This window comes from Electrona antarctica, assembly GCF_951216825.1.
Source record: "Electrona antarctica genome assembly, chromosome: 6".
Classification (NCBI taxonomy): Eukaryota; Metazoa; Chordata; class Actinopteri; order Myctophiformes; family Myctophidae; genus Electrona; species Electrona antarctica.
The window spans coordinates 47629710-47642792 of record NC_136811.1 but is presented as its reverse complement, the minus strand read 5'-3'; the positions used below and the strand labels follow the sequence as shown (position 1 = coordinate 47642792).

The 13083-nt window shown below is 43.6% G+C and overlaps 1 protein-coding gene across 1 annotated transcript in view; it reads right to left on the bottom strand.

The window, feature by feature from the left end:
• Positions 1–1228: 1228 nt before the first annotated feature.
• The window catches only part of cdk14 (cyclin dependent kinase 14), a 333238-nt gene continuing 321383 nt past the window's right edge, over positions 1229–13083 (bottom strand). The window contains exon 15 of the mRNA XM_079503254.1: positions 1229–3725. The gene's annotated coding sequence lies outside the window, so the exon portion shown is untranslated. The remainder of the gene's footprint in view (positions 3726–13083) is intronic.

The window sequence follows — 13083 nt, the reverse complement described above, 5'->3', positions numbered from 1 at the left end:
GTAAAATGGCCAATCTCAAGAGTGTGGTTTAGGACATTTTTGTGGGCTGAAGTCACATTGGTCTTGCGACTTAGGCCAAAAAAATTGCCTAAGTCAAAATAGAAACAACATTATTTGGGCCATTTAATCCTCTTACGTTACATAACTGACAGACGTGAAAGTGTTATTTTTATGTCAATAGTCCTATAAACGTTTTGGGTGAAATGATTAAGAAATATGTTGTAGTTTGTTTTGTATCAGTTTGTTTCAGTAATTTTATTACGTTTTCTGAATAACCTAATAAAATGACTTTTTAACCTAAGTCTGTCTGTGGAGTTTTATCAATATTTATCCAATGAAGAATATGAAGCATGCATGAATAAATAATAATAATAATATTATAATAATAATAATAACTACATTGGATCCATTGCCACACTGGTTCTTTCGATCCTGAAAAGTATAACCTTTTTGGACATACAAAGGTTTCTGCCCGGGGCTTTCTGCTAATGAACATAGTCTCACATAGCCAGACAACTATTCCACAATGGAACGAGAGCCGAGACCGGAAGCTGTCAGCTGTGTGTCATGTCCGTACACGGAAATATACAGTATCTTTACATTTTATTCTGATCAGCAGCGATTATTTTCATTTGCAAATTTGCACGACTGTAAAGACGAAACGACGAGGATGCGTCATCTTCCGCTTTATCCTCTGATCATTTTCAAAGCTTCCGTTGCTCCAGACTGTATGATGGAAGCATTTTGGACATTGTGGGAGGCAACAGTCTGCATGGCTCACGAGACTATAATGAACAGTACAGGGCCATTTACTTATTGTTCAGTTAAGGTTTCAAACCAGCTGATAAGAGGAAGCCATTGTCTTGATAGTACTTCACATTGTTATAACTACAATGATTCTCAACTTTTTATTTTATTTTATTTTATTTTTCATTTCAAGGACCCCCAGTTTGATATGCATGTTACGACGGCTTATTACTGCCGTCTCGGTGAGAAAAAAAAACAAAAGCCAAACGCCTGTGGGGGCGGGGCAATTTTCTGACATTAATCTCAGAAACTTCTGAGAAAAATGTCGCAAAGTTCTCACTTTAAAAACTCACAGAATTGCGACAATAATCTCAGTCTGAGAAAAATCTCACAAATTTCTGACTTTATAATCTCACAGATTTGCCACATTAAACTCGGAAACTTCAGAGATTTTTCTCAGAAATCTCTGAGATAACCCCACCGCGTTTTATTTTTTCTCATCGAGATGGCAGTAATAAGCGCCTTCGTACATTCTCCTACACGCATCAAATCTGGCCAGATTAAAAAATAAAGTTCCATTGTTGTCTGGGCATTTCATGGTTTAGACATCAGATGCGAAGCAAATTCTTTTTTTGCGCTATGATCACATACAAAGTTAATCCAAAAGATGTGAATAGATGAAACATTTGCACGATATTTGAAGTCAAGCTCGAAAATGTGCTTTGTATCTGCTGTCAACACACCATAAAGCCAGAGTTAAACTTGGTTGGTTGCATCTTCTCACGCCACCAAAATAGCCTAGAGAATGACACCGGCGCACGCCAACAAGTATAAATCAGGAATAAGTGATTTGTTTTGTATATCTGGTATATTACAGTAGACATATGTTTTTGGATGCTGCCAAATAAAGGGAAGGGGAGGATTGTCGTGGGCAAAACAGATCAAAGGGGACCATCCGACAGTCTATTGCATTTGTGATTTATCATCCGTCAAAATGTATTCGCTTGGAACATGGAAGCACCAATGCTTGGGTATTGCCCATGTTTGATACACATGCACGCGTACAACACACACACACACACACACACACACACACACACACACACACACACACACACACACACACACACACACACACACACACACACACACACACACACACACACACACACACACACACACTAGAGATGGCCGATATCGTGCCGTTTATGGACCAAATGACACTATATACTATATAAATCGGTGTTGGCTCTGAATTGCCATATTTTGCCATAGCATAGCTAATTATGTGTCAATCAGAGATGAGATGATTTTGGAGGATTATGTTTTCCGTTCTATTATTAAAAGATAAACGAAAGCACAGATTTTCAGTACTGCCATATTGATTCTTCTTTTATCCATTGAACATCTTTATTCATAATAATCGAGCCCTAGCGCACACACACACACACACACACACACACACACACACACACACACACACACACACACACACACACACACACACACACACACACATGCACGCGTGCACACACACACACACACAGTATTCGTGTTACTTATGTTATTGCGTTCTTTGGTGCTGTCCCTGCTCTGCATGTGTGCACCATCAACATTTCCAGTAGAGATCAAATACAACTAATGATATAGTATTAATATCAGCATCAGGTTGTAACCATTATCATTCTTGCATGTATACAGTCATTTTGTCCATGACCTGATAACAAACAAAACAGAAAAAAAAAATCGCATCCAGTTTCATTTCATGTTTGATTGTTTTTTTTCTTTCTTTCTTTCTTTCTTTCTTTTTTTCTTTCTTTCTTTCCTTTCTTTTTTTTACTACATACTGTATGACCTTTTGTTGTACAGTGTGTGTGTGTGTGCGTGTGCACGCGCATGTGTGCGTGCGTGCCTTGTGTGTGTGTGTGTGTTGTGTGTCATTGGTTACAGAACTGGTGTTCAAAGTCGGGTTTTGGGGACCACCAGGGGACTAAATGGACCCTTGCGGGTCTGTAGCGTAAGAATTGGTTAATTTGGTTCTCTCTCTCTAGAGTTACATAAGCAGGATTTTTACAGTGTAGGTTGTCAATCCAGTATAATTTCAAGGACCCACAACCTTCCATTTGTCCACTCTGAGTTACAGAAGTGTGCCCCTCCCATATGTTCAGAGGACGTGTGGATTCGTCCAGGAATCCGGGGAATTCAACACCTTTGTCCGTGTCGGTTATTGCCGTTTATTTACCACTAAGGGTTCTTTTGGTTCCATTTGTCCACTCTCTGAGTTTACAGACCCATTAAGTGTCCGTTTGGACCCCCCCGGTGGTCCCTGGGCCAGACATCGAGAACCACTGCCTTACAGTATGAACGTGTCTTGGCAAAGAGCGGTGAACTGGTGGGAAGATGTCGGAAATATTAAAATTGTCCATTATATATTTTCTACATGAGTATACTGTACATACAAATATACATTCTTAAATAGGTAGCTAGTTACAAACACAAACCACAATAAGTATCAATAGTAAAGTCATTTTTGTTGATATTGTGACAATGGTATGAGTTATCATAACCTTATAAAAAGTAAACAAAAGGAAAAATCGCAAATGATAAAAGATTGCAAATCTTAGGTACCGTCGAAAACTCACTCAGATTCACATACACTCCCATCCATACAGTACATGCATGCATGCATGTGCACGCACTGCAGATGTGCACACTGTCTCACACACACACACACACACACACACACACACACACACACACACACACACACACACACACACACACACACACACACACACACACACACACACACACACACACACACACACACACACACACACACACACCTCTGTGAGGGAAATAACTTAAATAAACAGAAGTGGGGGGCTCTGTCATTCGTCCAGAGGAAGAAGTGGGGACTCGTCCGGAATCCGGAAACTTCAACACCTTCGTCCGCGTCGTTTATTGACGGCCGCCTCCTGAAAAACAGAACACAATCACATGATTTACTCGCAATCCCTCATACTGCATGTGCAGACCGCCGTATACCACAGTAAAACACACAGTGTTAATCTAACCCATGGTAAAATCTGAGAGTATTTACAAAGTGTAACCAAATGGGAATTACAGACCCGTAAGGGTTACGGGTCTGTAATTCCTGAGAGTCTGTTACCAAGTGGACACTCACGGTGCTGTAACTAGTTAATAAATAAAAGAGCATTTTGCTGTATACAATATAACTCAACAAAAGTGAGTGGAACCTGCAAGAGACAGAGAGGGGGAGATAGATGGGGGGACGCGGGGGGACAGAGCAGGAGCAGATGAAGACAGGGGAGAAGAGAAGAGGAGATGGAGTACAGGATGAAGAGGAAGGGAAGGGGAGAGAAGAGACCGGTGAAGGACAGAGCAGAGCGGCCCTGCCTGACAGACCTGGCTGGCTTGGAGCTGTGTTAATCCTCCTCTGACCATACTGCTCTAATAAATAATGCATAGCTCTCTCTCTCTCTCTGGCTTTCTCTCTCTCTGGCTTTATCTCTCTCTCTCTCTCTCTCTCTCTCTCTCTCTCTCTCTCTCTCTCTCTCTCCCCCAGCCTTTGTAAGTCAGTTCCCAGTGGATCGGAGACTCTCTTTATGCCAGGAATCTCAAATCTTGGACGAGCGCCTTCTTTATCTGCTGTTGCTGCAAGCTTACCGACATAAAAAAAAAGAAGGAAAAAAAAAAGAAGGAAAAAAATACTTTATCACGGTACAATCCTCAGTGTTAATTCAACTTTGGGGAGTGTCGATTTGGACCCAAATGGACCACGAAAGGGTTTAACCACATGAACCCTAGCGCCCCTATTCTGAGCGTGAGGCAAACATTTGGCAAAGAAATCGCTGATCTACAAACTCATAACGTGTCACGCTGCGATGCGTTGTGAACATGTAGATTGGCTATATTTTGGGAGAAAACGGAAGTAATTATAAAGGAACTGCCTGGTACAGACCCCCAGACAACGTATATATAGGGTTTAAGGGGTGAAAGAAGAAGTTTTTGATGCCTTGAATCGGTTGTGTGGATTATTTATGACTTTGGGTCTTCTAGCCACAATAGAACTAGATGCTGGACTTCCTGAAGTGGATTAAATGGGAGCTTTCAGATTAGTGCTAGGCAATATGACTACATACATAAATAAATATCACCATGATGTCAAACGTTTGCCTCCGTTAAGCTAAATGAACAATTATTTTACCCACTATTTTACACTGGCCTCATAGTTCTCTCTATAAAGGTCTGTATTGCAAACATTACAATGAAGTATAATACTGGTATTAAGTGGTTTAATCAGACTAATCCATGAGGTCGATTATCTATTAAAATGTATGCACGTCAATTCGTTGATATACAGTATATGAAATACAAATATATAAACAAAAATAATCTGCTTTTCAATTCAGTGAACCTTCATGAGCAATATTTAACACTCCCATCGCCCAGAACGAAGTTCTTTGTCCTTTCTATTAGTAACGCCCGACGCTCAGGACGAAGGATTGTCCTAAAGACGAAGTTTATTGATACGAGAACGGATCGCCTGGCTGTATAGCCCAGGCGCGCCTGCTGGGCTCTCCTCGGTGACGCGCAAGAGTGAGACGTCATCAAAAAACTCCCTCCTCTGTTTAGCTGATGAAAATGAAAATCTTAAAACGTTCATAAATCGCAATCTAAATCATCCCGTCTTTTTCTGAAAAAATATCCTGTGTTAGACGGCGCTCCGCGGTCCAGTCGCTAGTCTCGATAGATTTATTCTTGTCTCCCGTTGTTGTCGATCGACTCTAAAGTGCTGTGGCTATTGTTAGCTGCTACACAACATCATGAACTTCCGGCGTCCGTGTTTATAAATCGACTGGGCGCATGAATGTAATGGATTAAATAGTTCCGGGCAATTAAAGTGTTAAGCGCAATAAATGCTTCCAACGTCCAAAGGGTTTTTTTCCCCGGAAAGTATCTCCACATGTTTTTGCCGTAAATTAACACTTTACTTGATTATCCTACAGCGTCACACAAACGCATCAAAAGTAGCAGATCTGCAAGCATCGAAACGCGTCGCTTCGTGTTGCATTGAGCTGTTGATGAATCACGAAAAGTAAGGTTTCCACCCGAGAGATATGAAATGGTACTATTTCGATATACGGTATTTTCGCCCTAATTCAGTGAACAAGGAAATGAATAGAGTGCAGGTGAACAACTGTGGCCCTTTAAGGCGTGACACAAAGCGTTGCCTATAGCAAGCCCCATACATACAGCTATACTCTAGGGCAGGTCAGGTTCAAGGCCACGGGATGTGGAGGGCTCTGTGCTCCTCTTTGTCAGTGGGAAGAAGAAGATGATAGCGGTGTTTGTTCAGGCGCTGCGCTCCATCCATCTCCATAATATCTGAGACACTGTCAGCTCTCGTCCCGAGTGGGGGGGGCGAGGAGCGCAGAAAGAGGGTGTAATCTCTCCTCCCTATACAATACCATACACTCTTTAAATCCACAATGGCATCCCTTGTTTTTTTGTGGGGGGGGGGAGCATCTGATTTACTAAGAACAGATGTAGGGTTCCGCTCTCACGGGATCAAAGAGAGTATGTAAGTGTGTATGTATTGTATATATCGTCGCAGCCTGCAGTTCAAAAAAAACATTGCTTTTCAGGAAATGTAAAAAAGGAAATAACCGCGGTTCCGATGGATCCAATGTAAACGCACACAGACACACTTAACCACGTTAAACCTTCGAAAGGATTGTCAGAAATAGCTGGATATGTGTAGCGGCTCGACAAACTCACGCCGACGTGTCGCAAAAACGATGTGTGAGCTTGCAGATTGGCTATGTTTGGCGTTGTCCGAGGAAATATAGAACGTACATTTACAAAAAAAATTGAAATTGAAATCTGGACATAAGGTCACACACAGGAACTGTGTGTGTGTGTGTGTGTGTGTGTGTGTGTGTGTGTGTGTGTGTGTGTGTGTGTGTGTGTGTGTGTGTGTGTGTGTATGTGTGTGTGTGTGTGTGTGTGTGTGTGTGTGTGTGTGTGTGTGTGTGTGTGTGTGTGTGTGTGTGTGTGTGTGTGGGCACGCGTGCGTGCATGCATGCGTGGATGTTAAGGCAGGGGGTTCCACTTTGGGAACCAGATGGGAGCTGGTGGGTGGGAATTGTGGGTAGGATTTAGCGGGTGTGGCCATGTCCAATAGGGCCAGCTGTTGGCTGTCGTATAAGAGTGAATGGACGGAAGAACCTTAACCCCCCCCCCCCCCACACACACACACACACACACACACACACGCACACACGCACACACACACACACCACCCCCCAAGAAATGACATCATTAAAAGAAAGTGCTTAAGCCTTGGGTGGTGGTGTGGGACGCCCAGAACAATGGAAACAGTGAGAGAGGGAGAGATGGAGAGGACAGAGGAAAAAAAAGGTATTTTCGAACCGAGGCGTTTTTTTCTCTCTCTCTTAATTTGGCCCAACGCAATGCGTTATGTTTTCCAACTGTTGTTGGTGTCCTGATGAGTACATTGTAGTACACGTATACCTGAGGAAGATGGCGCGTAGAGGCCCAAATGTTGCCATACATTTTGAGATATGAGCATCTCGTTGCTGACAAGCAGAAACCTATCATCTCCATTATAAGTTTGTGTGTTTTTTCCCTATAATTGATCATACTACAGCTTGAAACAAAAGCATGAGAAGATGCACATCAAGCTGGAAGCGCGGTGCAAAGTGTCACGTTTGAGCTTGTAGATCTGCTACCGCTGATGCTTTTGAATGAAGTTTTAAGTCATACGGGGTTTCCATCGGTCATGCCAAAAACATCCGTCGCAAATGCAAAGGGTTGAATGCAAAGGGTTCTGGGAAATTGAGGCCCAATGCATTACAATGGCGGCGGTGCCGCGCAGCGCGCGCGTTCCTTCTCCGCTCTGTTGTTGTGATTGCCATTTTGGAATATTTTTTAACACAAGCGATTACACCATTTTAAAGTGGAAGCAACGATCAAGTCGGCGCAGTGGCTCTTGGGATCTGGAACACGATTGTTAAATCACCGCAGGGAAACTGTTAAGGTTGAACGACCTGTTTCCATCGACTATAGCAATAGTTTGAATGCTGAGTATTCGCGGGCGAGTTCACATTTTTTATTATTTATTATTCTCTATCACTGATCACGGCCCAAACCCTCTGCCCATCCATCCGCCCAACTTTGTATAGGTCACTAATCCAACAACACAATCTAGAATCCTGTGTTAATTTAACTCAGAGAGAATACAAGTATGCTGAATGATTGGTTACTGTGCACCTTTCATCCCTGATTTCTGCTAGATCAAAGGGGGCTGTCACTACCACAGAAGTTCTCTGGCGGAAATATGAATACCCCCCTCCCCACACACACACACACACACACACACACACACACACACACACACACACACACACACACACACTTCGACAGCCGTACGACATCTTATTTTGTGTGTGTGTGTGTGTGTGTGTGTGTGTGTGTGTGTGTGTGTGTGTGTGTGTGTGTGTGTGTGTGTGTGTGTGTGTGCGTGTGTGTGAGTGCGGGGGAATACCAGTGGTAGTGGAATGACTTAATTGAATACCAGTGGTAGTGGGATATTCGTACATGCAGACTCAAACTGAGAGACTGACAAGACTTGTTGTCCCTCCAACAACCCCCCCCCCCCTCCTCGTTCCCAGAGCCCAAGGGTCACGCCCTTTGACCCCTCTCCCCCAGGGGAGGTCCCGTCACGTGTGATCCTGTGTAATGAAGTGAGTCAGTCCACCATTAAACACCTCTCACTGAACACCCTGCCCTGATGGGTTAATAAGCTGCTTTATGGCACCGTGTGTGTGTGTGTGTGTGTGTGTGTGTGTGTGTGTGTGTGTGTGTGTGTGTGTGTGTGTGTGTGTGCGACCTCCTACCGCAAGAGAAACTCGCATTAGCGAGTACGTGTGAGAACAGACGTGTGGGTGAATGAAGGGTTTGGATTGATTTTGATTAACACAAATGATTATGTTTTCCATTTATGAAAAAGGCAAACATTTTAATCAAGAATCCCCCCCCCTCCAACGCACGCACGCACGCACGCACGCACGCACGCACGCACGCACGCACGCACGCACACGCGCTGTGGCTTGATGCAGTGGAGTTATAATTCTCATGTTTACAATCCTAGTTAATCTGATTGGTCCAGTTAGTCTCTTGATATGGTAGGCGACGCTCCACGCCAGTACAGTTTAGTATGATTAAGAAGACATAAGTACTTCTGGTACGTTGCTTGTTCACACCTGTTTTCCATATAGTGACTGGTAGTAGTGACTTCCACACATTGTAAGTGCCTGGTGGGCAAACTCCATTATAGGGCAGTGCTTCTCAAACTATCAGCTGCAAATTGATATGTATTTGGCCACAGAACCCCAACTGAAAATATGTTGTGTCCACCAGGACCCCCATACATGATTTGTGTTGTTAAAATGATTCCAAAACAAATTGAGAACCAATGCTTTAGAGACCATTTGTGTCAACCCCGCACGCACGCACGCACGCACGCACGCACGCACACACGCACGCACGCACACACATCTCATCCTCATGCACGTCCCCATTTGTGTCAGACACACACACAGTACACACACACAAATGCTGGCAGATTATAAAACAATAAAAGCAGCTGTGGACGTTATCCGTGGCATTTCACAGTTTCATACACCGAAGAACGCGATTCCCAAACCCAAAGTTTTGTTTTCTTTGCGAAAACAATGCATTTTTTCAAACGGCTCATCTATTTATTTGCCATGAAAACAGAGCTCAAGCTCGTTGGCTCTCTCTAGGTGGGGTTTTTTGGGGGCAGAAATTATCCCTAATGCCAACACAAAGCCAGAGGCGCTGAGCGGCCAGCCAATGTTTGGCTAAGTCTAAACTCCTCCAGTCTGTCTCAGCACTAAAGCCCCAGCCAGTGTACCAGCGCAGTGTAGGGGCAAATCCAAAAGACCCCACTCACCCCCCCACCCCCGCAACGTGCCAAATAAAACACTGGGCCTGATGAAATGAGAAGAGAGAGAGCAGAGGAAAACGCATAGGCCTCACTCAGACCTTTACTGCATTGCTGTATGCTTGTTGGATGAATGTTGTGTAGTGTCATGGCCGCCCCAATGCATTTCCAACGGAAGTCACATGGTTTGTAGTCCACATTTTGGACTACAAGCTGTTGTATGGCTTTCGGCTGTGTTTTGACTGCGCCCCTCCCCCTCATACAACACAAATGTTGTGTCAAACCATGTGACTCCCATTGGAAATGCATTGGGGCGGCCATGACACAACACAACATTCATCCAACAAGCATACAGCAATGCAGTAAAGGTCTGAGTGAGGCCAAACAGAGAAAGACAAGGAGAGTTTGGGGACTTATTCTCAATTCGATAAATATTTCAGTAATTTTACTTTGGTATACTTTAGGTATTATTGTGTGCCAATACCAAGGGATATTTCACTTTTAAAACAATTCATCATCTACCCCCCCCCCCCCCCCCCCACGTATTAGAAGGACAATATCAGTCACCAGAACAAAGTAAAGGACGAGAGTTTTTCATGATTCTATTAAAATGATCCGAGTGTGAAGTTACAGTACTAGGGTTTTGTAATAGGAAGGGGGCGGGGCAGCTAAAATGAATATCAAAAATCGAAATACTGAATCAAGCAACTTAAAAACTGTCTGGGGTGTATATTATTAGTATATTATTCCACCGCTGTATGGTGGGGTTTTGGGGCAAAGCCGATGGTACATTTAAAGGAAGCGCCTGCTCCACCTTGGGGAGGGGGCCTGATGAGTGGATTCCAGGGGGCTATTGGTCACTGACCCACACTGTGGGCTGTAGCGCGCGAGTGTGCGTATGTGTGTGTGTGTGTGTGTGTGTCACACTGTGGTGCTGGAGCTGGGAAAGTTGTTTTAGGCCGACGCTCACGGCCTAAAGCCGCAAGCGCCAACATGCTATCCACACACACACACACACACACACACACACACACACACACACACACACACACACACACACACACACACACACACACACACACACACACACACACACACACACACACACACACACAGAGAGAGAGAGAAGCTGTGGAAAGCATGGCTGCTTCTGGGCAGTGGGCACAAGTTCACGACAGGCTGCACACAGTCCACATCCTCAGTGTCTAAACATGGACCCACACGGATCCTCACTGCTCGGTTTTACACTTGTAGATTTAAATGGACACTGAAAGATTTGAGTTAGGAACAGATGAAGCTCTCTCTCTCTCTCTCTCTCTCTCTCTCTCTCTCTCGTGAATTAAGGACTTACAAAATGTGTGCGTGCGTGCATGTGTGCGCATGCCCATGTCTGAGTGTGTGGAAGCGTGAGACTGGAGTTGACAGCGCTGTGTGTGTGTGTGTGTGCGTGTGTGTGTGTGTGTGTGTGTGTGTGTGTGTGTGTGTGTGCATTGCTGTGTATGTGTAGGGGGCTAAGGGGGTTGGGTTGGCTTTGGGAGCGTTTGGTGTGCATTGCTGTGTATGCGTAAGGGGGCTAAGGGGGTTGGGTTTGGCTTTTGGAGCGTTTGGTGGCTACAAAAATCCTGCGGCCGCATAACTGCAAAATAAAAATGTTCCAAACGCAGTCAGTAGTTGAAGTGAAGTGAAGGAGGGAGAAAATAAGCGCTCTCATAAATCTGACTTTCAGCTCCATGAAGCACGCCAACTCCTGTTTTTCTTTTTTTTTGGAGGGGGTACATTTTCTTCTCATTTCTCCTTCTCTTACTCACATGCTTTTCTTTTTTCCTCGGCCAGGGCTGTAGACGTTTTCAACCATTAATGTAGTGTAGGCTACTGTATGTACACAGTTACACACATACATACTATACGTGTGAGGACATCATCATTTCAAGACCACAATGAATACGTACAGTACCTATTATTTTATTTTTTCTGGTTTGTTTTTGCCTTTTCTAACCTTATAGCACTTTCGCCTTTTGACGCCACCCGGTCCAAACGCCCTCTGCACGGAGTTCGCCTTTTGACGCCTTTTTTAATATCAATTGATTACGGTTCACAATTGTGTTCTGTACACACTCAACAGTCGCGGTTGATGACAAAAAACAAAACAAAAAAAAACAGGAAAAAACGGAAATGAAAATTCCGCTGGCTTATGCTGTCTATGGGGAGGCAGTTTTTAGAATCGTAATATCTCAGATTCTTCTTTTTGGCTCAAAAGAAGCTTGATTTGTGCCTCATTTCTCTAAACGATATGATCCCCGGTTACAAAATGTATACATTCCGAGTGAAATAGCTTTCATATTAAATGACTGGGCGGCGGTCCTGGAGTACCCTTTTCAGACACCAGATGGGGGTGTCGGCGATAAATGAGTTAATCTTAAAAAGCTGATTTACGTAAGCTTGTAGGTCAGTTATTTTCTGTACCTGACACCGGCGCGCAACTAAGGAAAATAAATTGCGTAATTCCAATCCAAACACCTAACCCTAACATTCCCAATCATAATTGTAACACCAACCTGAATCTTCTCCATTGAATTCCTAAACATGCAAAACTCTCTTGTGAGGACCAGGAAAACTGACTTCAAAATGTCTATTTCTCAAAATCTACTATAGTTGTGCATGGGGACAAGTATAGTATAGGGACAAGTGTAGCGTTACAAGTGCATGTATGCGTGTGCACACACGCACGCACACGCACACACGCGCACACACACACACACGCACAGACAAGCACAAACGTACAGTTCCACACCACATTCAGTGTACGGTTACAGTCGAGAATACACTTACATATGTTTCTTATTTCCACATGTCCTGGCTGCTGCACACTCCCAAATGCTGGCTTTCTGCCGTGTCAGCATTTAATGGACACTATCAAACACACAGACAAAGCAACCTACATGCTACACGCACGCATGACTATACAACAGCCACGCACACATGTACAAATGCATCCCTATATGCATGCAGTGCACATTTGCACACTTGTGCACTTGCAAATGAACCAGAAGCAAAATCGCCTAAACTTTAAAGTGGCGATCGTAACTTTAAAAGTAATTGGAAGCACCAAGTAAAAAGTTGAGGTACTTTACTGGACTATTTCCATTTTCAGTGCTTTTACTTCAACTCCACTACATCTCAGAGGCAAATATTGTACTTTTACTCCACTACAATTATTTGACAATTAGTTACTAGTTACTTTGTAGATTTGGATTATTATCACAATAACCACTATATATAAAATATATATATATACATTTTATACATTTGAAAACGTTCCA